This window comes from Petaurus breviceps, unplaced genomic scaffold (assembly GCF_028583685.1).
Source record: "Petaurus breviceps papuanus isolate PSGF00001 unplaced genomic scaffold, PetGlider_PUasm1.0 77, whole genome shotgun sequence".
Lineage (NCBI taxonomy): Eukaryota > Metazoa > Chordata > Mammalia > Diprotodontia > Petauridae > Petaurus > Petaurus breviceps.
Window position 1 is genome coordinate 8,724,580 of NW_027186492.1, and position 27,861 is coordinate 8,752,440.

General features: G+C 39.9%; 1 protein-coding gene and 1 long non-coding RNA gene across 2 annotated transcripts in view; one reads left to right on the plus strand and one right to left on the minus strand.

Moving 5' to 3' along the window:
* Positions 1 to 27,861, minus strand: part of GATM (glycine amidinotransferase) — a 501,978-nt gene that overhangs the window by 172,200 nt on the left and 301,917 nt on the right. The window lies entirely within an intron of this gene.
* On the plus strand, positions 16,490 to 26,963 carry LOC138175323 (uncharacterized). Its single transcript, XR_011171970.1, has 5 exons — positions 16,490 to 16,532; positions 23,471 to 23,730; positions 24,835 to 24,915; positions 24,997 to 25,074; positions 25,823 to 26,963. It is a non-coding gene; the product is annotated as an uncharacterized lncRNA (long non-coding RNA).

Here is a 27,861-nt window from a genome sequence, read left to right on the forward strand (position 1 = left end):
GGTAGAATAGTGAATTATACATCCTTAGAGTATAGTCATGACCTCTCCACAGAGGGAGGTGGAGTTTGAGGGATAGACGGTCTTCATCTTGGACCCTCTGGTAATTATTGAGAACACAATACTTATTCAGCATTTCAGCCCCAGAAGAACAAATCAAGGGAAATGTGGAATTCCCCAATAAATAGTTATCAAGCGATCAATCAATTTACAAGCATTTATTAAGTACTTTGTGCCAATCACTTTGCCAAGGACTGGGGACCCATTGGTTAAAATATAATTATAATAACTATAAGAAATAATTTTTTTTTGCTTTTTGGAGGGGGGAAGGTGGGGCAGTTGAGGTTGTGACTTGTCCAAGGTCACACATCTAGTAAGTATTAAGTGTCTGAGTCCAGATTTGAACTCATGTCCTCCTGACTCCAGGACCGGTGCTCTATTCACTGTGCCACCTAGACACTCCAAATAATAATAGTATTAGCTGTATAATATTAACATTGGTTCCATTTCTTTCTTACAGTTGGTAATGTGCTAAGACCATTGTTCCCATTTTAAGATATACAAGTACTGTAACCTCTCCCATGAGAATAATGGTATGCTCATGATCTTTTGCCTTCATTGGATATTGTATTTGGTTTTAGTGAACTTGGATTCTGTTTACATTTCCCTCCCTTGTCCCAGCCTACCAACCTGAACTGACTCCCAGTGCCAAACACCTCCACCTGCTTTCATGTGATACTATTTGTTTTTTTCACCCCACAATGATTTCCTTTCATGCTGCCCTTCCTTCCCCAGCACTTAGCACAGTGCTTGGCATATAGTAACAATTTAATAAATGTTTATTGATTGTTTATTCATCCTCTCTTTGTAAATAAGGAGAACAGCCATGAGATTGGAGAATCACAGGTTTATTGATTGAGAACTGGAAGACATATTAGAAGAATAGAAACCAATTAAAGCAAACCAACCCACACAGCAACCACATCTGTAGGCCTCTCCAACTGTAACCCCTGTTTCAAAGCCCGTTGGTAGGGGACTCTCTACTTTTTGGTGGAGATGAATGTAGAGCTGGCAAGAGGTGAGAGGGCTCCAGCCTTCACCAGTCCTCTTCCAGACTCTCCAAGTTTTGAGTCTCTCTTTTAAGACTCAGCAAACTGAATCTTCTCAACTCTTCAAACACTGAGATCTTCTAGCTTCCAAATTTAAGAGAGAAGATGAAAGAGGTCAATCTCATTTCAAGTTTCTGGGAAGACATGAGAGGAATTGGCAGTTTCCATCATGTTCTTATTCCCAGCTTGCTACTCTAGAGACTTTGGCAAGTTTCTGCTTGGGTGCGATCCAGGATAGAGTCTCTTTGTTGAATTGAGTTTCCTCACTCCCGATGGGAGAACTCCTTCGCTATCCAGTATGTATTCTCCTATGAATACTTTCTCTGGTTTCATCTATCTTATAGCTGTTGATAGTTTTTGTTTCTCCTTTTGAAAATTGTTCACATCCTTTGTTCAGTTACCTAATGGGGAATGACTCTGGGTCTTAAATATTTGTATGTGTTTAAAAATAAGGACAATAAATGCATTTTTTTTTTTGCAAATTTAGTTATTTCTGGATATACACCTCCTCATGAGTCCAGAATTTAAACCCTTCCTTGCAACAAAGAAAAGCAAATAAACATAAATAACAGATACAATGACCTCCTCTGACAATGCCCAAAACATTCTACTGAGAATTATCTGTTCTCTGGGACCATTAGTAGCTTTTTAATTATTCAGAGTTTGGCTTCCTTTTAATGATCTCTTTATTTACATGTCTATAGTCATTGTATGTGCTGTTCTAGGGTATTTTGCTGCTCATGGGAAATGTGTATATCCACATAGGTTGTCTAAATGTGGCTCACTGGGGAGGTAGGGATAGACATCTTCAGAATCTTGCCCATCCCTCTCCAAGGGAGACTTTGATTCTTAAATGGAGGGGAGCAGAAGGGCTATAAGACTGGATGATATGTTCTCCTCTGAGAAAGTATAAAAATAATAATAATAATAACTAACATTTATATAGTGCTTACTATGTGCCAGGCACTGACTTGCCATTGAGAGGGAAGTGGTCATCTTTGCCAATTTTCAGAATGCGAGGTGATCTCAGAGATGTTAATATCTCATTTTTCTTATTATTGATTCAGATCATATTTTCATGTAGATTGAAATTCATTTATGCCTTGCCTTAGAAGACTGAATTGCTAGTTTTGCAGGTAATTTTGCCAAGAGGCACAGAAAAGGAAGGCCACCTCACATGGTCTGAAATGAAATGGCTCTGGTGGAGAAGAAAGGGATTTCTTCTCTCTCCTTCCCTTACCCCACTGATCAGTCTCTATAGCAGAATCACTCTCCCAGAAGGTAATCCTTCATCAAGCAATTGGAGAGTGCATCGAAAGGGTCCAAGGTGTAGTTTCAGAAGCAGATACCCACGTTCTCTCCAAACTGACATGGATACTGGGAAGCAGTCAATGCAAAGACAACATTTAAGCAAATCCTAGTAGTGGGACCTCTAGCAGCAAAGAAAAAAGCCAGCCATGGACTCAAGTGAGAGCTCAGCCTGGCAATCGAGACTTGAGTTGGCAGAGGGGGCCTAGACTTCAGGAAGTGGCTTAGCAGAGATCCATCCAGCAGAGACATTGCACCCAAGGGCAGTCTTTGAAGACAGAATGAGGAAGGAAAGCATATCAAAGCCCTGCAACTCCAGAGTTGGGTTGTCTTGACAACATGGGACTCACTGATAACACACTTGTTTTGGGCCCCTTCCTCCCACAGAAGCCATGTGGAGTTGTAGGAGAATGTGTCCTAGGTTTAGTGAGGGGGAATTTTTTCTATAGCTATTCTTTGCCATCTTAATTACCTTTGCTAAGAGCTAATTTTGTATACCGGCTGACCGTTAATGAGAAAGTATAATGGAGGAGGATCTTGAGTGATAGTTTTTAGGAGTATAGCCCAACAATGGATACCCTAGAACCTGAGACAGCAGCTAAAACTGTGCTGGGGACCCAACCTGAGACTTGGAGTATGAGTTGGGGGTAGCAGTGGGGGGAGAGGAATAGATCTGAAGGTAGTGTTATATATAAAACGGTGAAATTGGACCGGATATCTCTAAGCTACCTTCTAGTTCTAAATCTGAAGTTTAGCCTCTTATATCTTACTCCAGAGATGCATTTTCCATCTTTTCCCTTTAATGTTTTGTTTACTTATATTACTTATATATACTATTATTTTATTTACTTCCATGTTGTTTACCTTCCTTATCCTTAACATTAAAGACAGAAGATTTAGAGGAGAGAAGTAGTGTATGAGGTGAACTGAGAAGAGATGTTTCATATGAAATCTGGGAACTCAATTTATCTTCCACTGGTGAATTTCAGTCCTAACTCAAGGTGGTAAGACCTGCTTTTAATTATTGATCTTTTGTTTTTACATCAATTAATTATTGATATATTTTTATATTATATTTATTCTCCCATTCCTTAGGCACAAAGTCATCCTTCATAACAAAGAATAAAAAAGGAAGGGGAAAAAAAGTATTACAATCAAACAAATCAGTTCATCTATGTCCAATAGCCTTCTACTTCTGCAAAAAAGGATGGAGGTCCCTCAAAAAAAAAACCCCAAACAGCTACATATTAAGGGCAGCTAGGTGGCTCAGTGAATAGAGCACTGGCTTTAAAAAGAATAAAAAAGATGGAGGTATATTTTCATATCAAGCTTGGTTATTATTATTATTGTTATTATTTTGCTTTTTTAGAGGGGAGAAGGCAGGGCAATTGGGGTTAAGTGACTTGCCCAAGGTCACACAGCTAGTAAGTGTTAAGTGTCTGAGGCTGGATTTGAACTCAGGTCCTCCTGACTCCAGGGCCATTGCTCTATTCACTGCACCACCTAGCTGCCCCCAGCTTGGTTATTATTATTACTCTGCATTTAGTCTTGATTGTGTTGTTCTTTCCATTTATATTATTCTAACTGTAGAGACATCTCCACTCCAAGTGTCCACATGGATTGCTCTCTTTCTACCTGACCTGTGGTAGAGCTTTTTGAGCTCATATTGTTCTGATCAACCATGGTCGGACACACTGCACCTTGACCCCAACATAGTGATGTTATTTTTGGGACTCTTCAAGCACAAAGGACAAAACCTTTGTAGTTATTGTTTTCTTGGTTCTTATGACTGACATCTATTTTGTGTCTCCTCCTCCCCCCATAAAAAAGTTTACTTTGCATCTTTTTTTGCATTTTTAAAAATATAACATAAAGCAATGACTACTGATGTTTTCAAGGCCTGGGATACCTCCTCCTCCCTGTTCTACACCCAAACAGGTGGTTTGACTATGTTCAGTGTTAGGGGAACCTAACCCCTACTGAAAGTGGGATTAGGCTCCCATCCTCATAATCATGAGCTCATTAAAAACTCCAAAGTTGGCATTCCAGGGACAATGCTATTATAGTAAGAGTTATAGCTTACAAATTTCTAGGACAGGGGTGTGGAACATGTGGTCTCAAGGCCACATTTGGCCTCCTAGGTCCTCAGGCCACACTTGAGGACCTAGGGGGTCACATGTGGCCTCGAGCCTGCAGGCTCCCCACCCCTGCTCTAAAGTTCCCCAAAGTAGAGATTAAAAGAGATAGATACAAACATGAATAAGATGTGAGACAGGTGGTTTTTTCCTATGCAAAACGAAATGCTAAGCCCAAAAGAATCACAGTGCTCATTAACAGATTGATTAGAATTCAGTAACTCCACATCTAACTACCCAACTCTCTGGGTACAGTAGGAAGAAGTCAGCAATCTTTGAAGTAGAAAAGGAAGAGAATAATAGCAAGACTAATTGTTCCTTCTTGTACTTCCACTGAATTATCCTCAGCTTTTATAGCCCCAAAGCCAACTGAAAAATTCTGTAAACTCCCTTTGCAAGCCTCTCATGATTAAAGGAAGATTCCCTACCTCCCAGCTTCCACGTGATCACCTAGAAGAAGACAGAGTAAATCAATGCTCACTCTGCACAATCTACCTGGAAGGGCAAATCTGAGATTGCTTCTATTACATATAAATATATGCACATGTATAAAATTTATTTTATATTGACAGGATATATTAACAAATGTAATATGTACTTATTATGCATTATGTATTAATGAATCATATGCTACATATTAGAGGCAGCTGGTGGCTCAGTGAATAGAGTACTGGGCCTGGAGTCAAGAAGATCTGAGTTTGAATCCTGCCTCAGACACTTCCTAGATGTGTGACCATGGGGAAGTCACCAAACCTCTGATTGCCTGACAAAATGGATCCATTGGAGAAGGAAATGACAAACTACTTTGCCAAAGAAAACCCCAAATGGAGTCATGAAGGGTGAGACATGACTGAAATGATTAAACAACAACAAAAATGTTATGCATTAATATAATGTATATGTTACACACAATATGCATTATATATGCACATACACACATATATACACACAAATATAAATATATAGGCATGTATGTATGTATATATATGTGTGTGTGTGTATGTACATATATAGATATTAAAGGCCTCAAAATTGAGGGAAAACTTGTCCATGGCATTTCTCAGCTATTTTTAGGTATCTCTTTATCTTATTCTTCCAGATCTAAGGTCAACCAGATTAGGTTCAGCAAGTTGGACCTCAGTTTCTGGGGAAGGGAACATTCCAGGTAACCACAGATAGGGCAATAAATATCTAAGGCTAACAGTCTTAGGACTGATTCCCCAGACTGGAATAAAGTCTTATCTTTTAATTCCAGGGTGTGTAACAGACATAGTCCTCTCTTCCTTATGGCATTTCTCTGCCTTCCATCATAGTAACTCAGGCACACAAAAATCTCTGGCACACTGTTCTATTGATCTCCTCTTGCTTGCTTTTGACATTATTTGCTTAGACTCATAGAACTGCAGAACCTGGCATGACCTTATTTTGTAACCGGTTTCTGGGAGAAGTTTTTTATTGCAACCCCTTGCTTTCATCACCAGCATTTCAGTCCTTGCCTCCCAAAGACCTAGGTAATGGAATCTTGCCACTTACTTTCTGTAATGTTAATGGGATATAAAATCTTCCCAGCCCATTAGGGAAGCTTTCTTAGGGGAAGCTTGCAGGAAGGCTTTCACACCTTTTGTTAATTTCTAATTAGGGACTGAGTCATGAGGTTTGTGGTGCCTTCTGGCTCTAAAATGAGGATATATATTCTGAGGTTATCATTTTTGCTTTGGGGCTCACTGATTGGAAGAGGGTCTTATGATTTGACCAAATGAGAGACTCTGGCTATTAAAGAGCACCCCTTCCCTCCCCCGCCCCTTTGAAAAACCCAGATGTTGGTGCTTCTCTCTCTGGTGACTATGTATGAGTTGCCTTGGTCAGACAGTCAGATCTGTCTGTTGAGCTGTGCTAACTTTTCAGACAATTAGAAGCCTCATCTGTTGGTCTTTATTTCTCTGCTTGTATTTTCTTTGTTTGAATTTTCTCTGAAGTTCAAGGTGCTGATTTTTCCCTGAACTAATGAATGTAATTTAAAAAAAGATGGTTGACCCCTTGAACAGCTATCTTTCCTAGTAAAGCAGATCTAAGAACCTGTGCTAGCAGCCATCCTGGGTATGCCAGTGTGGTTACTGTTATAATTTGTCAGTGAAGATTACTATCAGGCAGCAGCTAATAAGTGGACTGTGCCTATATTGTTGATATTTATTTGCCATTTCTTTTGTTTTTCTTACTCTCATTCAATGTTTACCTGACTGCCATCATTACTGGAAGCTTTAAGCCCATCAAAATTGGGTTTGTAAAGCCTGGTCAAGCATCTACTATTTGTTTTTACTCTGTTGTCTCTTGGGATAAAATTTTATGTGCCCCATTTTAACATGCTATTACTGTACCCTAAGAAAGGCAGTTAAATGAACAACCATTATTAGGTTGAAAACAGAAGTGTTAATCTGGAAATAGTCTATCAATTTGCTGATTGTTGGTGAACATGATAAAATTCTATTTTTCTCATCTGGCTGCTTCAATAATTTAAGTTCTTCTCTGAATTTGTACAACATTCAAATTCAAAAGAAATTCTGGCTCTGTTACCACTTGTGTCCTTGGGTACATCATGCAACCTTTCTAGGTCTCAGTTTCCCCATCAACAAAAGGAAGGCATGGGACTGTTGTTTGTCCTTCATTTTCAAAGAGGACTGATAACGTCATAGGGTGATGTCTTGATGCCTGTGTGGATTGATTTAAGCAAGGCACACCTGTACAAAGTCCTTAGCTTCACTCTCTTTTCCAGAGTCATCAGAATCTAGTGGTAAGACAAAAGTCAAGACAACTGATGGATGAAGTAAATGATGTTGGTGTCTTCAATGTCTGAGCAAGCTTTAAGCACTCCTTAGTCTGTCTGAACAAATTGTTCTCATTCATCCATTCTGTTGGGGAAAGTCTTCACATATTTGAGATAGATAACCCCCCCCCCCCAACTCACCAACTTGTCTGAAGCCCTTTGGTTATCCTCAACCTGGTTTAGCCTATGTGCCAAGAAGGTTTTACATTGGTGTGACTGACTGCTGTGTATCCTACAGCTTCTTGGAGCCACAGGTGAGGGTTTAGTGCTAGGTAGACACCAAAGATGGATGAGTAGGGAGGGCTGTTGGAGGTCACCTCTGGAACCATCTGGGTCCATTGACAACATATAGATCAAGACAACTGGAGATGGCCCTGTAGGCCTGGGTTTAGTCTGCAGTGGCTTTGGTTTTATCAACTTGAATTTGAGTTAAATGGGCAGTAGGTGAGGTTATAAAGGTAGACAATACCGGGGATTCAACTTAAAATAATAGAGTTGAGGCTCAAACAATTGGAGGCCACCTGAATAGTGGGTGGAGGTGATTACTAGACAAAAGACTGAACTTCAAGCAACTTTCTCCAGAATGGAGGTGAAGGGCAAAGTCACCAAGGGTGAGGAGTTTAGACTCACGTGGTGTATTAAACCTATGCCAGCTCGATTAAGTCTTACAAATAGAAGTAAAATCAACTTTTGATTTTACACCAGTTAGCACAATTGTGTGGCAACACATGAATAAGGTCTGAGGAATATATGGAAGGAGTAATACAGAGCTGAGGTGTGTCAACACATAAGCTGAAAAACAAGAGGCCAAAGGAGTCTATGCTATGGTAAGGGACTGAGTACAGTTGAATTGGCTTGAAATTGGAAAAAAAGAAGAAAGGTAAGTCAGAGGGTAATGGCCTGAGAAAGTATTGAGGGGGTAGATTATACAGGGTGTCCCAAAAGTGTTTGTGCAGTTTTATGCCATTAAAGCTTCAAGTTTATTAGTTTTAAACTGCTAAATTTTAAAATTCACTGTGATTAATTTTTTTGGATTAATTTTTAAATGCATGAGTCTTAAGGAGACAGTAATTGAGAGGTTTAGGGAGGTCTGAGGAAGCATCTATGGATAGTTAAGTCACAGTGTAAGAGCAGGTGTGGGAAAGGAAAGGGGGTGAGCCTGGTTCTGACTTCCTTTAGGAAACAGGATGAATGTCTTGAGTAACAGAATATAATAACAACCATTAACCTAGATTGGGTGGAAATTTTTAATTTATTTAATTTTTAATTTCATTAACTTCAAAAAGGGAAAAGTTTCTGAGTGAGTGTTAAAAAGGAATGTCGTTGGGGAACAAAGAATATTCTGACTCTTCTTCCAGGATCACTGTGTTGGTGGACCGAGTAAAGATACATTTAGTAGTAGAGAGGAAGATTTGTGGTTGTTCAGTCATCTTCAGTAGTGTCTGCCTCTTTCATGACCCCATTAGGAGTTTTCTTGGCAAAGATAGAGGAGTGATTTGCCATTTTTTTTTTCTCCAGCTCATTTTACAGATGAGAAAACGGAGGCAAACAGGGTTAAGTGACTTATCTAGGGTCCTATAGCTAGTAAAGCAGGTAGATGGCATTGTGGATAGAACACCAGACCTGGAGTCAGGAAGCTCTGAGTTCAAGTGTGGTTTTAGACACATACTAATCCCAGTTTTTAAACTAATTTAATTGATTAGGTTTTTTCTCATACCTTCTAAATTTTGTTTCATGGGTTGTAAGACCCTTTAAAGGATGACATCACCTAAAGGGATGCAGAGAAATGTATAACTGGGGGGAAAAAAGGTAGGTTCCTACATAGCAAATAAACACAGATCTACCCAATATAGGTTTAAGTGTTTACCCCTCCATCTTGCTTTTCCTAGAAAGATTTGTGGCTTTTAAGATTAGCCACCAGAATCAGAGAATTTTAGAGTTGTAACAGACTTTCCACATCATGGAATTTAACTCATACCAGAAAGGAACACACTCATTATAATGCATCAGACAAATGGTCATTCATTTTCTCCTTGTAGCTCCCCAATTAGATGATGCTTGTTACCTCCCCAGGCAGTCCATCCACTTTTGAACAATACTAATTCTTTATTTTAATTTTCTTTTTGCTTTTTTTTGGAGGGCAGTTGGGGTTAAGTGACTTGCCCAAGGTCACATGGCTAGTTTTTGTGTTAAGTGTCTGAGGTCGGATTTGAACTCGGGTCCCCTGACTCCAGGGCCAGTGCTCTATTCACTGAGTAAACTAGCCGCCCCATACAGTACTAATTCTTAGGAAGTATTTCCTGATATCAAATTTAATTTTGCCTTTGTATAACCTACATAAGACATAGTCTTTTCCTTGTAGGGCTTCAGATCCCATCCCCATCAGCTACTAAAAGAATGAGGCATGGGACTAGATGATCTCAGAGGGCCCTTTCAGCTCTAACATCAGGAGATCTTAATCACTTCCTTCAGTTCTAAAAGGAGCAGCTGTATGTACCCACCCTAGTCATTATTAATGCCCAGGCAACATTTGGGTATGATGGTTGTGGGCTTGGTTCCTGTGCCAATTCTGGATTTGGGGGACACCCTCCTGGAGTGAGGAGCTACCTTCTCATGCATTGTGACAAGAGGGAGAGGCTAGATTGAATACATTTATCAAATCCAACTGTAACATGGGTATGTCTCCAAATCAACTGAACATTGTCCCCAGGTTTTCTGGAATCAAAGCTCATCCCACATAATGGCCCATTGAAGGCCTCCTCATAACCCCACCCTGAGGTGAGGCTCAGCCAGAGCTGCTTTGAATAAGTAAAATATTTCTATTTCCTTATGATAGGGAAACTGATATTATGACATACCTTATATCTAAGGAAGATAAACCAAGGCCCCTAGATTTATGGAGAGTTCAGTGCCTTACTAACCATACTCCTCTAGTGCTGCTTGAACCAGATTAAAATGTAATTGGGAAATGTTTAGCAGAATAAAAAAAGCACAATAAAATATAATGTTAATTTGTGATTTTCTAAGTCAATATGTAACCTGCAGGGATCAGTTCTTTTTGAATTTGCTAACTACAGGGTTAAAGGACCCTTAAAGTTCTTTATCCTCCACTTGCTAGACTGTTTCTGTCATTCTGCATTAGACATTTCTCAAAACTTCTCTGTAAAGGTGAATGTGTGTCCTAGGCAGGCAAAGACAGTGGCCCAGACCAGTATCCAGAAGTCTAAGCCCAGAAAAGGTAAGGTGGAGAAATCATCATGGGACCTAGGAGAGAGAAGCCACAATAATTAGAGAGAAGAAATTAAAAATAACAACAACAAAGTTAAAGGTCCTGGGATATAATACCAAGGGAAGCTAGCTAGCCCAGTGCAAACCTGTGAAGTAGCCAATGTTCTCCACCCTTTCCATTTGGGAACTTGGACTCCTCACCTTCCCTAGCACCCACAGCTCTCATGCTTCTTCCTTACATAGCTCCCCACTTCCACCCCCAACTTATGGCTCTCAGGTTCTTTCTTGGAACTTAGGTGTAAATGACTAATAACAGTTTAAAATAGTATCCCTCCCTTGATTATATGCATTTACACAAGGATTAAAGCCTTAAACTGAAAGGATGTCTGTCACAGAGCAACCAGTTCAGGGAGATTTTAAGAGACATTAGACCTTATAGTGAAGGGAAGGGAATAAGCATTTATATAGTACCTCCTGTATACCACTTTTAACAGATATTTGATGTTTTGCAGCATGGCTATGGGCAGGGTCCTAGTCTTACTATGCTGTGCTCAGTTGAAAGGCAGCTGTGATGCATAGCAAAGAGTAACAAATTTGGAATCATTGGGTATGGGGTCCAAATCCTGACTCTGATACTTTATAACTTTTCCAATATAGGGCAAGTGACAGAATTTCTCTGGATCTCAGTATCCTCATATATAAAGTGAGGGTGGCGGTTGTTGACTAGATGACTTCTGAGAACCATTCAATATCTAAATCTATGATGCTTTCCTAGGTATATAGTAGCATAATAGAGCACAGGGCCTTTAGTCAGAAAGATTCAAGTTCAAATCCAACCTCAGATATTTACTAACTGTGTGACCCTGGACAAATCATTTAACCTCTCTCTGACTCAGTTACTTCAGTGGTAAAATGGGCAATAATAATAGCATTTGAAACAACAGAGTTGTTTTAAAATCAGATAGAATATTTAAAAAGTGCTTAGCATAACACCCAGCACATACTAGATACGCAGTAAATATTTGTTTCATTCCTTCTTTCTTATGTGAAGAGATATTATCAGGGACAGGGAAGCTAGGTGGCACAGTGGATGGAGTGCTGGACCTGGAGTCAGCAAGATCTGAGTTAGAATCCAGTGTCAGAAACTACTGTGTTATGCCAGGTAAGCCACTTGACCTTGTTTACCTCAGTTTCCTCATCTGTAAAATGGGCTGGAGAAGGAAACGGCAAAGTACTCCATTATATTTGCCAAGATAACCCCAAATGGATTCATGAAAAATCAGAAACGACTGAAACAATGGAACAACAAAAATGATAAGGGATGGAGGAATTATTGTGGGCTGTTCTCCATCCTCCCTAAAGGAAGGATTTAGCAATGGGAAGGATTTAGGTGGGCTAAAAGAAAGATTAAATGGAGACTATTAAAACACTATGTTAAGGTTTAAGGTGTACTGGTGCGCAAGACCCCAAAACACCAACACCAACACTCGGGTCCTACCGAGTGAATTTGACTCAAGTCTTCTCTTGGCCAAAGGAAAGCAAAGTTTATTAATGGTTTGCCTTAATGGGTAGACTCTTAAAGAGCCTAGGTGTCTGTGATGCTCGTATTGGACAAGCAGGGCAGCCACAGAATGAGTCTCTGCTAGATAATTCCCGGCCACCTCATGGAGGTAAGATGGAGCTTATAGAACAGAAAGATTGTGGGAAGGTTCTAGGGGTGGTCTAGAGGAGGAGTTTGGGGAGGGTCTTCAGGAGGAGTCAAATGAGGTCAGACTCCAGTAGTGAGAGATTAAGGGTGGGAAGTAGCTGGAGGCTATCTGGAGATGTAGCTGGACAATGGAGGGCTAGGCTAGTGATAATAAAAGGCTTATGGTGTCAGGCAAATTCCTCATCAAGTGGGAAGATTCAAGGAAAGTTTAAGGAGGTTACAGAGCCTGTACCCCATCAACTGGACTAATTAATCCAGGGAAATTGTCAAAGCCAGAGAATCAGAGAATGTCAGAGCTAGACCATTTTGCAGAGGAGAAAAATGACTCCTACAAAGGGAAAGTGCTTTACCCAAGATTTCACAACTATTAAAGTTCAAAGCAGAAACTAGAACAGTTTTCCTCTCCCTCAAGTTCATGTTCTTTCTACTCTTCCTTACTACCTCTGTTTTATTTATTATTATTTGTGGTCCAGGTCTTTGATTTCACCAGTGTAAGGAATTCTCAGAGAGGAAATTCCTTTTACTAATACAGATCAGCAACTGTTCTTCAACATATCTCTGAAATGCAAAGTATTTTGAGCTTTAGAAAGTTGCTTTTGTAATTAGAATGACTGTTACCATGCCTTGGTCTCACTGGAGCATCTCAGACATGGTGAAGTCTGGCTCTTTAATTGGGTGGGTGTGGGAGGAAGTGAAGTCATTGTCTGCTGAAGCTCCTAAGTGTCATCATAGCTAGATGAGTGTATGAAAGGGGAAACCCAGTCCTTAGTTAAGAAATTCAGTCAGTCAATAAACATTGACTGCCTACTATATGCCAGGCCCTGTGCTAAACACTGGAGGCACAAAGTAGAAGATAGTTTCTACTTTTAAGAAGATCACAATCTCAGGCTCAGTGTGAACCTTACTGAGGTTTTTCAAGGGTTTCCAAGTTTTGCCATATTTAAAATGGAAAACTTTCTCATTTAGATCCTAATCTTCTCCTGTCCTGAGGGCAACTAGGTGGTGTAGTGGATATAGTGCCAGGCCTGGAATCAGGAAGACTCATCTTCCTTAGTTCAAATCTGATTTTAGATATGAACTGTGTGACTGTGGGCAAGTCACATTTAACCCTGATTGCCTCAGTTTCCTCATCTATAAAATGAGTTGGAGAAAAAAAATTGGCAAACTACTCCATTATCTTTGCAAGAAAACCCCAAATGGGGTCAGCAAGACAGACACAACTGAACAGCAAAAACTCCTTCTCTCCGGATTCCCAGGGTGGGATGAATGCCTTAGCAAAACTATTATGTACAACTTACTATTCCTTTTAAATATATAACATGATGATACTTCTTTTTTTTTTCCCCCTCTTTTGGAGGGCAATTGGGGTTAAATAACTTGCTCAAGGTTACGAGGCTAGTTGTGTGTGTGTGTTAAGTGTCTGAGGCCAGAACCGAACTCAGTTCCTCCTGACTCCATGATGATACTTTTATCAAAGTAGGGAATTTTGGGAGAAATAGGAAAAAAAAATTGTACGCTATGAGTTAGGGGAACCATCCACTGTTTACAGGGGCCCTTAGAGGCCAAAGAAATGGAGGCTATCGGGTTATGCTGATCATCTCTCAAAAGCTGTCCACTGTGCCACTGAGACATTCTGATGAGAGTAACTAAAGACCTCCTGCCCCACCAAGATAGTCTGGTGAGATTAAGTACTGGGAAACATCTCCACTGAGAAGATAACTGATTTTAGGAGAAAACTGAGGTTAGAGCATTGGCCCTGGATTGAGCAGCGCTTGACCTCAGTACATGTCTGACCTCAGATATTTACCTGCTTTGTGACCCTGGGGCAAGTCGCTTAACCCCAAATGCCTCTAAAAAAAAAAAAAAAGGAAGCACTAAGATTAACTGGAAGGTTAAGATGGTTTTCCCCAAATCGTAGGTGATTCTGTCCCTTTTGTTCAACTTTCCAAATAAGGAAAGTCACTGGGCAGACTCTTGGGTTAAGGCTTCTTTTGCATCTGCCCTAAAGATATGTAAAACTGTTTGTGTGTGTATGTGTATTTTCTCCTGTTCTGGGGAGTTGCTAGATTCCTGGTTAACTTCCTACAATTGATGCTAATTAAACATTTTATCTTCTATTCCTACCTCTGGATTTATTTACTTCCAGTCAAACGGACCTAGGTAGGAGGAATTACCCTCCAGGAGGATACTGGGATCTCTAAGCTGAGGAATTCCTCAACACTAACTAGCTATCTGTCAACTGCCCATCAGATGATGCTAATTAAACTTTTTATCTTCTAACCTAGACTCTTTATTGACCTCCAGTCAAATCAACCAAAGTAGGGGGAATTAATCTCCAGGAGGAGATTAGGATCTCTGGGATGAAGAATTCTCCAATAGCGCCATGTATGTTTCCCCAAAATCATCACTCTATACAAATCACACAGTAAAACCACAGAGTTTATGGAGGAAATGGAACTGGGATCACAGTGCTCAAAAACTGTCAGTGACATGTGAAAAAATAGGAACCTAATGAAATATGGTAGTTCAGTTGCTTTTAGTCATGTCTGACTCTTTTTGACCCCATTTGGGCTTTTCTTGGCAGAGATACTGGAGTGGTGTGCCATTTCCTGCTCATTTTACAGATGAGAACACTGAGGCAAACAGCGTTAAGTAACTTGCCCAGGGTCACACAGCTAGGGAGTATCTAAGGTCAGATTTGAACTCACAGAGAGCAATCTTCTTGACCCTGGGTGGGGGTGGTATGGGGTGTGAGGGGGTGGGGGACACTATCCACTTCACCACCAAACTACCCAATAAAATATAGTAGCATAGTTGTATACATGTCATGTGGCTAAAAACAATAGATAAATACTACAATATATGGCAGCTTCATGCCCAGCCTCAGGTTGCTGCTGCAAAAACAAATTGAGTAGGTTGAAATCAGGCTTCTGGGTGGAAAGGGGTAAGGTGAAGGTGGAGGTAGAAGCCGTGGGTATTGAAAGAGTCTGGTGCCATTTTCTGCATTCTTGATGTTTCCTGCAGAAGAAATAGTGTAGAGGCAAACTTGACATTTGAGTCAATGCTCAAAGCATCCCCTAACATATTCATTGTATTGGAACATATTTTTGAAACATGTTACAGCAAAATACAGTGTATTTAGATGTTACGGCTTATAGTTAAGGGATAAGAGCTTCCCAGCCTACCTCGGGGTCTTTTAGCAAGGGAGTAAACACAGCTCACCACAAAGACTGTTGAAGTCAATGACCCTTCAGACACTATGTTGGTGCAGGTAACTGTCACTGCAGCATCCTAGCTAGAAAGTGAAGAAGTCCTCACTTTTTTTTTTTGCCTCACTATTTCCCTACAATACAATGTATTGTACCCCATTTCCTATGATCTTTTTTCTTCATCAGGGACATCCTGGGTCCCAGTATGCCCTCTAAACCCTTCCAGAGACTGTCACAACTATATTAAGACTTCAGCAATACTCTTTGAGAACCAAGGATGTATGTTTCCTTCTATGTATGTTTCCCCAAAGAAGCTGATTAGATTTTAGGAGGCTGGCCTAACTGGCTTTGAGTTTGTCTTTCTATGTTAGAAAGAGCATTAGAGGGGTGGCTAGGTGGCACAGTGAATAGAGTACCAGTCCTGGAGTCAGGAGGACCTGAGTTCAAATCCAGCACCAGACACTTAACAATGCTTACTAGCTGGGTAACCTTGGGCAAGTCACTTAACCCCAATTGCCCTGTCTTCCCCGCCTCCAAAAAAGCAAAAAAAAAAAAAAAAGTATTAGACTTGTTGGTTTGAATGTTGGCTCTACCACTTACTAACTATGGATTTCAAAATGTCATTTAATCTCTCCAAGCCTTAGTTTTACATTTGGAAAAACAGGAATTAGAATGTTTATATTACCTATCTCATAGAATTGTTATAAGTGTAAATTCTATCTCCCCTACCTCAGTAATCATAGAGGATGAGGACTTCTCAATTGAATCCATCAAATATGAACTAGAGAAGAAGGGCCAGACATCTGTATTGAATCAATCAGTCAATAAAAGGTATCAGTTTAGGTTCAGTTTGGAGGGCGTGAAAGTCATTGAATGAAAGGAAGAGGCTGCACAGAAAGTATACGGGATTGGCTGCAGAGCCTCAGTCACACCCACTGGGGTTTGCATAAAAGAATGAACCAGGTTGGAACTTCGGCTTCCAGTCTCTGGCCAGCGCAGAGGAGAAGGCCCTTGCAGGTAAGGCTCTAGGAGAGAATCAATTGGAGGAGAGGCTGAAAGAGAAGAGCTTCTGCCTCCTCTTCTCCATCGCCCTCTTCCCAGAGGAGGACAGTTTGGAGGGTCTGGATTTCTCAACAGTGTGTCTAGAATAGCAGTGGCTGGTGGAAGGGTCCACATCAAGACTGAAGTACAAATTAGACAACTTGAGGAAAGGAAGCTTTGGGACTACAAAGGCAACAGCTGAAAGCGAGATCATGCCTACTCCACAAAGTGGAAAAGAATTCCCAGGAATCAGGAGCTATGACCTAACCATTTTGCCATATGAGCTCCCCAGACTTTACATAGGTTTGTGGCGGAGGGTGTCCCAGACTTGGGGGGAGGTGGAGGTGGGAATATTTTGTACCAATTGTTTTTTACTATACCATCTTACATTTAACTAACGACTCATTAAGTGGAACTGGCTCATTGATACTAGCTGTTAATCCTTGATACAGAATGAAATGAACAAAAGAAAAAATGATATTTTAATATCAGTACTATAAAAATGAATGGTCTTGAAGACATAGAAACTGATGAAGGAAGAATTGAGCAGAACCAGGAGAACAATTTATACAACAGCATTGAAATAACAATTTTGAAGGCTCTAAGAACTATGATCATCTAATGGTAGCCATCTAGGGGAGAGGGGAGGGAGGGAAAAAACTTTTATTTATGTGTATATATACACACATACAAACACATAATATGTATGTATTATAATAAATATGATATGAATATAAAATAAAGAAAATAATGCATAATATAGAAAATATATCACATATAAATATAATATATAAAATATAATGTAATATATAAATGTTATATAACATATAAATATAATATATCAGTATTATGGAATAAATATAATATATAATACATAAATACAATATAATATATAAATATAATATGTAACAAATGTAATATATAAAATGAATATACAAATATAAAAGGCACAGTAGAGAATAAAAGAAAATATACAAGAAAGCATAGAAAGCAGGGTAGCTTTGAAAACAAGTAGTACTTATATAGGGTTTTTTGTTTTCTTTGCTTTTTGGAGGGGGAAGGTAGGGCAATTGGGGTTAACTGACTTGCCCAAGGTCACAAGGCTAGTTTTATGTTAAATGTCTGAGGCTAGATTTGAACTCAGGTCCTTCTGACTCCAGGGCTGGTGCTCTATTCACTGTGCCACCTAGCAGCCCCACTTTTGTAGTTTTTCAAAAAAAGTTAATTGTGAAAGTATATTCATGGTTTTATAATGAATCCTCTTTATATGCGTGAAGAACATGGAAATTTTCTTCTTTTGTCTTTACGTAGTTCAGTTCGAAATGAATAAAAAATTTAAAATAAAGAAAAAGAACTCTGATCAGTACAATGACCAACTATGATACCAGAAGACCTTAATAAGGGGCCAAGCTACCCAACTCCTGATGGAGAGGTGAGAGATTCAAGATGCCCCCAACTTTTCTTGTCTTCAGGCTAAGCATCCTTAATTTGTTTAGTTTCAGGTCTCCTTATGATCTTAACCCTCTTCCTCTAGAAGCTTATCCGTCAGGCAAGAAACATTTATTAAGAGCCTGCTGTGTCCTTGTGGACTATGTTTCGTGCTTGGGATACAAAGAAAGATAAAAACCCCAGTTCTCAAGGAGCTCACAATCCAGTGGAGCATTCCACCTGAGAATGAGTGTGTACAAACAGGTTAGATACGGGATATCAGAAAAGGGCTTTTTAGCAAGGAATCAAAGGAAGCCAGGGAGGCCAGTCTCCTAAAACGTGACATCCAGAACAAAACAATACTCTAGATATGGACTAGACCAGGACAGAGTTTTGTTGTATGGTCATTTTTTCAGTCCTGTCCAGCTCTTTGTGACCCCAGTTGGGGTTTTCTTGGCCATTTCCTTCTCCAGCTCATTTTACAGATGACGAAACTGAGGTAAACAAGTGTTAAGTGACTTGCCCAGGGTCACACAGCTAGGAGGTGTCTGAGGCTGAATTTGATCTGAAGAAGATGAATTTTACTAACTCCAGGCCCAGAGCTCTATCCACTGTTTCACCTAGCAGCCCTTAGGACAGAGTTTTCCTATCACTGGATCATCACTTTCCCATTTCTGGAGGCCACTCTTCTATTCACACTGTCTAAGACTGTGTTAGCTTTTATTACTATTATACCACACTATTGATTCATTTAGCATTGTACTCGGCACATAGATTCTTAATAACTGTTTATTGATTGATATTTATGTTGATTTTTAACTCAGAGGTAGACTTTGACACTTAAAAATATTGCTTTTCATCTCCTTTGGATCAGCCATTGTCCTAGGCTTTGAAGGTCATTTGAGATCCTAGTTTAATGTATTTCTATACCTACCAGTTTCGTTTATCAATACCTCTAAGTTTCGTACTTGTCTATGACAGTGGTTGGCAAACTTCATCCTGAGGGCCAAATCCTGCCTATTTAAAAATGTAAAAACTATTCTCAGTTTACGGGCAGTTTGAAAGCAGGCAGCAAGCTGAATCTGACTTATGGGCTACTGTTTGCATGTCCCTGTTCTTTGTGTCCCTTCACAAGGGTGTGGAGGAATTCCCTTCCCAAGGAGTTAATATACACTATGTTACTATGTGCTGGCTGCATAGTCTAGCCACTAGGTAGGTGGTGAAGTGGATAGAATGCCAGGCTTGGAGTCAAGAAGACTCATCTTCCTGAGTTCAAATCTGACCTTAGACACTTTACTAGCTGTGTGACCCTGGGCAAGTCACTTAATCCTATTTGCTTCAATCTCCTCATCTGCAAATGAGTTGTAAACGGAAATGGCAAACCCCTCCAGTATCTTTGCTAAGAAAATCCCAGATGGGATCCCAAAGAGTTGGACAGGACCGAAAATGAATGGACAAGAAGAACAATGTGTCAGGCAGCATGTTTGGATTTTTATAAATACTATCTTATTTGATTCTTCAACAAGGTAATTAACCATGATCAATTGTGAATGACTTAGCTATGCTCTGCAATAAAATGATCCAAGCCAATTCTGAAGGATCTATATGAAAAAATGCCATCCGCCTCCAGAGAAGTAGCTGATGGAGACCGAATACAGATCCAAAACATACTTTTTCTCTTTATTTTTCTTTGTTTGGGGTTTTTTTGGTCTGTGTTTTCTTTCACAAAATGGCTTATATAGAAATGTTTTGCATGACTATACATGTATAATCTGTATTAAATTGCTTACCTTCTCAAGGAGGGGCCCAAGAGAAGGAGGGGGAGAATTTGGAATTCATACTTTAAAAAAGATGAATGTTAAAATTATTATATGTAATTGGGAAAAATAATAAAAACTTTTACTTAAAAAAAGAATATTAATTTGGCTGCAGTGAAGAGAATAAATTGAAAAAGGAAGAAGAAAGTTCAGGTTTTCAAAAAAGATAATGTAATGAAGGGGAAGGACTGGGCAATGGTGACCTAGTCCCTGGAGTATCTGCAGATTCTCTGCTTGCTGCATAATACCAGTGGTGGCTTCTGAAAATGTGTAATGAAGAGGCCATGCCCCTTGATTCAGAGCTTACACAGGTATTCTTTGACTATTTCCTATTGATTTACTTTGTGGTGATAGAAAAGCCCTTTAATTGGTTGCTGAGTTGGAGCTAAGTGGGCATACAAAAAACTCATACCCACAAAAATCCTTTTTCCCTGGTGGTGACAAATGAAGCAAGAACTACTGGGAGAGAGGGAGGAGGCATTGCTATTGGCTGCCTTTTCTTCTCACCACAACCTCTGTGGATCCATGAACACATGGCTCCTCTTATTTCTTTGTTGTCTGGTGTGTTTCTTCTCTCCTGGTCTGGGTGAATGACTGTCAGAGAAAGCATGGACCAGAATATCAGAAGGGCCATCAGAGACCCAGCAGTTGGAGTCTACAACAAAGGGAATGATAGTCTTCACAGTGGTGCAGTGAATAGAGCATGCCTAGAGTTAGGAAGACTCATCTTCCTGAGTTCAAATCCAACCTCAGACAAGTACTAGCTGTGTGACCCTGGGCAAGTCACTTAACCCTGTTTGCCTCAGTTTCCTCATCTATAAAATGAGCTGGAGAAGGAAATGGCAAACCATTCCAGTATCTTTGCCAAGAAAACCCCAAATGGGATCAGGAAGAGTTGGATCTGACTGAAAGCACTGAACAACAACAATCACAACCACCACCAGCAACAAACAATGACAGAGGCTAAGACAGCCTTGAAGAGCAACCCAAATGACCCAGCCTAGCAGTGGATTGACCTTGAAGCTGACATACCTTGTCTCCCATCCAAGAGAGCCACTCATTTATTGGCCATGCCACACCCAGAAGTAAACTTGGTGTGGGAGGAGTGTTTGTAGCAACCACTTCAGGTTAAGGCCATTCTCCACTGGGGTGTAGGTGGTATTGAAGAGCATGCCCCAGTTCTGTTATTTTTAAAATTTGGGGTCACGCTGTATCTTCTCAGTAAATATCCCTTTGTAATAGCTAATTGATGTCAATTGGCTTTATCAATGATTGAGAAACTATCAACTGGTTAAAATATTGGTACAGTAATTACTGGTGATTGATGTGGGGGGACATTAAATATGGATCTGAGCAATAGCGTCAGAAAAACCTCGTCATCTCTTACGGATACTCCTAGATCCCTGAAGGGACATGAGGTTTTTTCCTAGTTTTCCTCTAGGGACCAAACTAGATATTGGAATCAGGGTTTGAGAGAGAAAGACTAGAGTCTATATGAAGAGTTTATAAGTGAAGCCCCATCTGGGATAAACCTGGTGTCCTTCACATTTGTGGGGGCCCATTGAAGAGATTCTTTATCAAGGACTCTATTGGGTTCTCTAGTTTGGGGGATCCAATTGAGAAAAAAATGGCATTTTCCCCCTATTTTGTTTTATACCTTAATTGAATAGTAAGTTTTTCTGATATGTTTCCTTACAAGTCAAAAGAGACCCTTTATTATTGTTATTTTTTTTTCTTATTTGAATGTAGGTAGGCTGGTAACTTGAGGCAGTTAGGTGGTACAGAGGATAGAGCACTGGGCCTGGAATTAGGAAGATCTGAATTCAAATCTAGTCTCAGATACTTACTAGCTGTGTGACCCTGGGCAAGTCACTTAACCCCTGTTTGCCTCAGTTCCTCATCTGTAAAATGGGGACACACTGGAGAAGGAAATGGCAAACCACTCCTGTATCTTTACCAAGAAAAGGTGTTGTCACGAAGTGTTGGATACAATTGAACAACAACATGCTGCTAACTTGCATAATTGTACCCAGTATAAGTATTGCAACTAATATAATAAGTATGAATTTTAAATTCCTAAAATGCTGGTACCTAGTTCATAAATACTTATTAAAAAGAAAAAAATTAAATAGGCCTTGACTGCTTGCCTTCCCTATCCTTATTGAAGATAGATCTGTAGAATAATGTTTGCCTGATGGCTCAATTAACTTTTACAAAGGTATATTTACTGAGAAGTCATAGTAAGACCCGAAGTAGGAACATATCTCATCTGCAAAATGAGCTTGGACTAATTGTTTTCTGAGGTTTCCTCTAGCTCTTGATCATGAGCCTATGACCTCTCCCCAAGCTGTACTGGGGAAATTGTAAAGGGAGATAAAAAACCAACCAAAACCTTAGAGATTAATCACTGGAAGGGGGAAGTTATTCATACAAAGCAAAACAAAACAGGACCAAAAAAACAGGTGACTATCCGGAAGGAAGGAACAGTTGCCTGTTTTGTGGGGTGGGGCTGTATGGTTGACTTGGCTGAAGTCATGGTTCTGGGTGTGTCTAGTTCCTAAGGAAAAGTGTTGCAAGTCTAGCAAAGGCTCTCCTTGCTTTGCTTCCTTGAGACCTGGTATGTTACATCTTATCCCTCCTCCAGAGTTCCCCATGAGATCACCAAGAGCACCCAAGATTGAGGACACGCTAAACAGAAGCATAACACCTCCAAGGCTCATGTCTGGGAGCTGGGGTAAAAAGTGGAAATGTCCCTCCTTCTGGTTCAGTTCATGACTCCCATACTATGAGTGAATTGTGTTCTTTACCCTCTAGACATGGCAGGAAAGAGCACACTGGGAAGAGTCTCAGGCTGACCAGTTTTAAAAACAACAGCCTGTTCCAGTTTCACAGCAAAACAAAGAAGGCTACTCCCATCTGCATAGTAAGGGGAATACCCGGAAGTACTTAGGTAATCTGGATAGTCCCCTTAACATTTATATTCTCTCAGCCCTGTTAAGTCAATCAAGTCAAGAAAGGTAGACTTTACCATTCTCTCACCTCCATGACCATTAATTAGTCAGTCACAGAAAATTCATTCCAGCCTGTTTATTGACGCTTGTGTCAGTGTTTTCCTTGTCTTTTCTTCCTTGCTTTTCTGGGTTGTTTAGTTCCTTTCCTCTTTCTCTGACCCCACCCTCTAAAACTTAAAAGCTGTTTGTTGACTGCATCCTTCGAAACCAAACCACATAAAGAAAGGAAGTTTCAGTGAACCGGTGACTAGGGCAGGTAGAAAAGACTGAATGGAAGAAGTAGGGCTTTCCTGGACATTTCTCTGTTCTCTGTGGAACTTTCTGTCCAGGACAATTCTGTACCTCATGCCAGGTACTATGTCTAAGAGTAAGGTGAGGTAGTATGTTGTCCTGATGAGGGCTAATGCCTCTTCCCTGATCCCCTTCCCCCAAAGGAGGAATGGTCTTCCTTTCAACCCTTCATTCCTCCCCCAAGTCAATAGAAAGAGAAAGTGGTCAAAAGTACCAGCTCTCATTCCAGTCACAGTCACTTCTGCCTCCCACCCCACAACTGAAGCCATTAAATTCATCTAAAAATGTTTCAGGTCTGTTTTCTCTCTGCTCTGAAAGATGATAAATACTAAACAATTCTTTCCCTCTCCCTCTCTTGCACTCCTAGGGATTCCTCTTTCTCCCAGTTGGTTGCTCTTCTCTCTGCTGCATTTGAGTAATGAAATACTTAGATGAGTTAATGGTTAAACCCAGTCATCTCTGCAAACTAGCTTTAAAATAACAGCCAAGTAGAAAGCAGATAAATTCACAAGACACACCGGGAAACATGTATACATCTCCCAGGGAGAGAGAGGAAAAAGAATTACAGCTTGGTTGCCATCAACCTCATCTCCACTGGTCTGTTGTCCCTCGGGATCTACTGTTCAGGTATCTAGAGCTATTTGCACTTTTGAGCTGCCTCCCTGACAGCTTCCCTCCTGCTCTGCTTGTGCACACTTTGCCCTTCTGTTTTGCTGTAACAAGATAACTGAGAGTTGACTACATAACTGAGAATCTTGAGGGTTTGGGGCTGCTGGGGTTTCTGGGAAATCTGAAATGTAAGGGTATAGGGCAAGTCTGCCTGGAAAGAATTTAAGCACTCAAGCCTTTTAGTCAGAGTAGCAAGGTTTATTGTAACACCAATAGAAGCAGACAGCTGAGATGCTTAGGGAATCTGCATCTAGATGGGGTTGAGAGTGATCCTTTTATACAAAAAAAAGACAGAAGATTTGGATGGATAAAGAAGTGATAAATTGGGGTGGGCCAGGGGCAGAGAGTGAAAGGAGTTAAGTGGTCTGGGCTGGGTTGGAGAACCACAGTGACTCTTGAGTATCTAGATGGGCTGGGCCAGACACCTTGAATGAGATGCCAGTGATCTGGAAAGCTGAAATGTATGGGAAAATTTAGGGACTGGATAGCTTTCAAGACATGGTCTTTTCCTTTTAGGGGTCCAGGTCCCATCACTTCACCATTAAGAGGTAACTGGGCTGATCTGTATTGTCCAGATAGTCGACCTAAGGAACTATGCATTTTTTTCCATAAGTCAGCATTTATTACTTAAGTTCAAGAACAAGTTATAAAGGGAGTGGGGGGCACATTCAGAACAGAGAGTTTAAGGTGGAGGGTTAAACTAGGGGAAAGGGAAGAAGGGAGGAGACAGGGAGATGAGAGCCTCTCTCATCTGTGTCTGTTCTAGATGGGGTTGATCCAGATTTCTGAGCCTTGACCCAGGGCACATAATAAAGCACACAATAATATGAGGTTCTAGGTACAGGTTTAGGAAAACATCAAGGGAAGGCCAAAGTCAGACATCCAACCAAAGGTGGGGGCTAGGATTCTCTTTAGATCAACAGCACCATTTCCTTTTAGGAATTTAAAGATAGTGCTATGTTCCATCTCACTTATTTCAGCTCTTATGAAACATTCTTGTAAAGTCTTTGTGCTAAAGAGTTTTTCATTGCCCCCTAACTTCTTGTACTTTCTAACTTCTAGTTTCTTTGAATATGCATCCAACTTGTGGGCTGCCTGCCCAAGAGCTGCTACTTGATCCTCAGTTAAAGTGATCAGATCCAGGTAAGACTGACTGGACTGTGAATTTCTGGTTTAAGTTCTTTAGGTCCTACTTATGTTTATTGCAATATCTTTCATTTCTAGATACTTCAAGCTAGTCAGTTTGCTTATATGTTCCAGAAATTTATAGTTTTCACTGGTTGCAGTCAGCTCGCCCATCAGGTATGTGGTCATTTTGGAGAACATGTCCTGGCACAGTCCTGTGATGTCCGCCTTGGAGGGGGCTCCATGGCCTCCTCGGCTGTCTCCACCATGGCATCATCTAGGCTGGGAAGGAAGGAAGGAGAAAAGATGGAGGGAAGGATAGGGATGGGGGAGGGGAGGGGAGAGAAGGGAAGGAGAGAAAGAAGCAGAGAAAAAGAGCTATATAGTTTTTTTTGACTTAAGGAAATTTCTTGTTATATATTATAAAAATATAATACTTTCTCACTATGGGAAAACTAGCTTTGCAGTGAGTTTGTCTGATGGTCTCATATCCAAAATATTTAAGGAACAGATTCAAATATATAAGAACAATGCTCATTTCCTATTAGATAAAGTGTCGAAGGATATGAACACAGTTTTCAAAGGAAGAAATCCAAGCTGTCAACAGACATGAAAAAAATGCTCCAAATCATTAATAATAAGAAAGATACAAATTAAACCAATTCTGAGGTTACACCATGATATTGACAAAAGTGACAAAAAGGGAAATGACAAATGTTAGATGGGCTGCAAGGCAAGTACTGTTGGTAGAGCGGTGAACTGATACAAGAATTTTAGAAAACAATTTGGAACTATGCTCTCCACCCCACCCTAATCACTCAACTTTGACCCAGCAATGTCACTTCTAGGCCTGAAAAGATCAAAGAAAGGGGGGAAAGACCAATATGTACAAAAATATTTATAGCAGTTCTTTTTTTTGTTATAGCAAAGAACTGGAAATGAAGGTGATACCTATCAATTGGGGGATGGCTGAACAAAGGGTTCATAAATGGTTTGTGGTTCATGAATGTTATCGCTTTATGAGAAATGATGACAGGAACTGTTTCTGAGAAATCTGAAAATACTTGTATGAATTGGTGCAAAGCAAAGTGAGAAAAACCAAGAGAACAATTTATCCAATAACAATAATAATAATATTGCACAACTTTAAATGATTTAAAAATTCTGATTGTTTGCAAGATTCTAAAAGACTGATGAAGAAGTATGATGCCCACCTTCTGACACAGAGGTGATGGATACAAGGTGTGGGTAACCCAATGAGACATTTTCAAACACAGCCAATGGGAGAATTTAATTTGCTTCACTATACATATTTGCTATAAATATTTTGTTTTTCTTTTTTAAAAAATTGGGGAAAGGAAGATGAGGGAGAGAAGAGAACTTGCAGTAGGGTTGTTGAATGAAGAGGAAAAGAGAATCATTGAAGCGTATTTTAAATTCACAGAAGAGCAAAACACATATAGGACAGCTTTGAAAGTTATGTGTTCAAGTTACATACTTAAAAGAAAAAGGAAATTGAATATAATACAGATTCATAGTTGCTTACACAATCTATCTTAATTTGTATATGGAAATGCTCATTTTATTTAGTGTTTGTTAAATTTATAGTAAAAAATTTAAATTAAAAACAAGAAAGGAAAGATATTTTCTCAGTATCCTCTAAAGGGCAATTGTGAATTAAAAGAACTTGTAACTCTTTCATCAATTCAAGAGCAGAAGTGGAACAGATCTGCTTAGTACAAGAGTGTTGAGGAGCAGAAGGTGAACATCTGCAGAAGACAGATTTATGAGGTACAGATTGTTCCTGAAGAAACCAAGGAAATCAGATCCTGTAGTCCTGAGTCATAAATGGTTATTTGGGCATATGGGTTTTCTTTACTCATAGGGTTTCCTGCTAGGTTTTTCTAAGCCAGTGCCCACTCTTTCACAAGAACACTGAACATAGTGGTGGAAGAATGTGACCCAGGACTATGATGTTTTATTTTTGCATTTGCCTTATACTGAATAACTGTGATGTTATAATTATTCTTGCTTTTGCCTTATCATTAAATAAATATTTTATGTTTAAGAACTAATGGTCATGGTTACTGGCTTTGTGTAAATGAAAAGTATACCTGTTGGGGCTCAGGGGCCATAGTAGTGAGTAGTAGAAGTATATTCCTCCCTCAACAACAGAGTTACCCATAGGACCCTGAGAAAGTTTGAGTTGTAGTCATGAAACAGTGATGACCCATCAGTGAATACCCTAGACTTGCTGGTGTGAGAACAGCCCAAAGGGAAAGGAGGTGGTCAAACCCTATGCAGGTGCTAGATGATGGCATAGTATTATTCTGTTATATTCATATCGCAATTGATTCATCTGTTCTCTAATCACTGGACACATTAGAACAAACACTTCTCTGAAATCTTGTATAAGTGGTTCATGTATCAGGCAGAGAATAGGACTAGATGATCTCTGAGGAACCTTCTAAGCTCTAGGATTCCATAGATGTAAGTGCCCCCTCCACTTCTTCAAGGAATCTATCCTGAGTCCTTCCTGCTCTTCAACCAGCTCCCCTGCTGCTATATAAAGCCAGAGTGTTTTTTCATGGTATAACTACAGTTGTTCCTTCCACATCACATGGGTTAGGAACACAATGCCCCCATGATCCCCAAGATCTGGAAAATTCATGTAAAATTTTTTGGCCCTCCTTTCATACCAGAGAGGAAGTTTAACTTATTATGAATTAAAAGATAAATATTTTGATTATTATACAATACTATACATTTTGTATTCCTGAGTTTCTAAACTTTTTCAGCATTGTCTGCTGGCCTGTTTCCACAAAACCCTCCAAACATTCCCATTTAATTTCTTATGCCGACATGATATATTGAAACCACAGTGGGGAAATTCATGATGTGGAAAGGATAACTGCATATGCATCTGCTCATAAGAGAAGAAATGGCATGGGCTCTGGGAGGGGT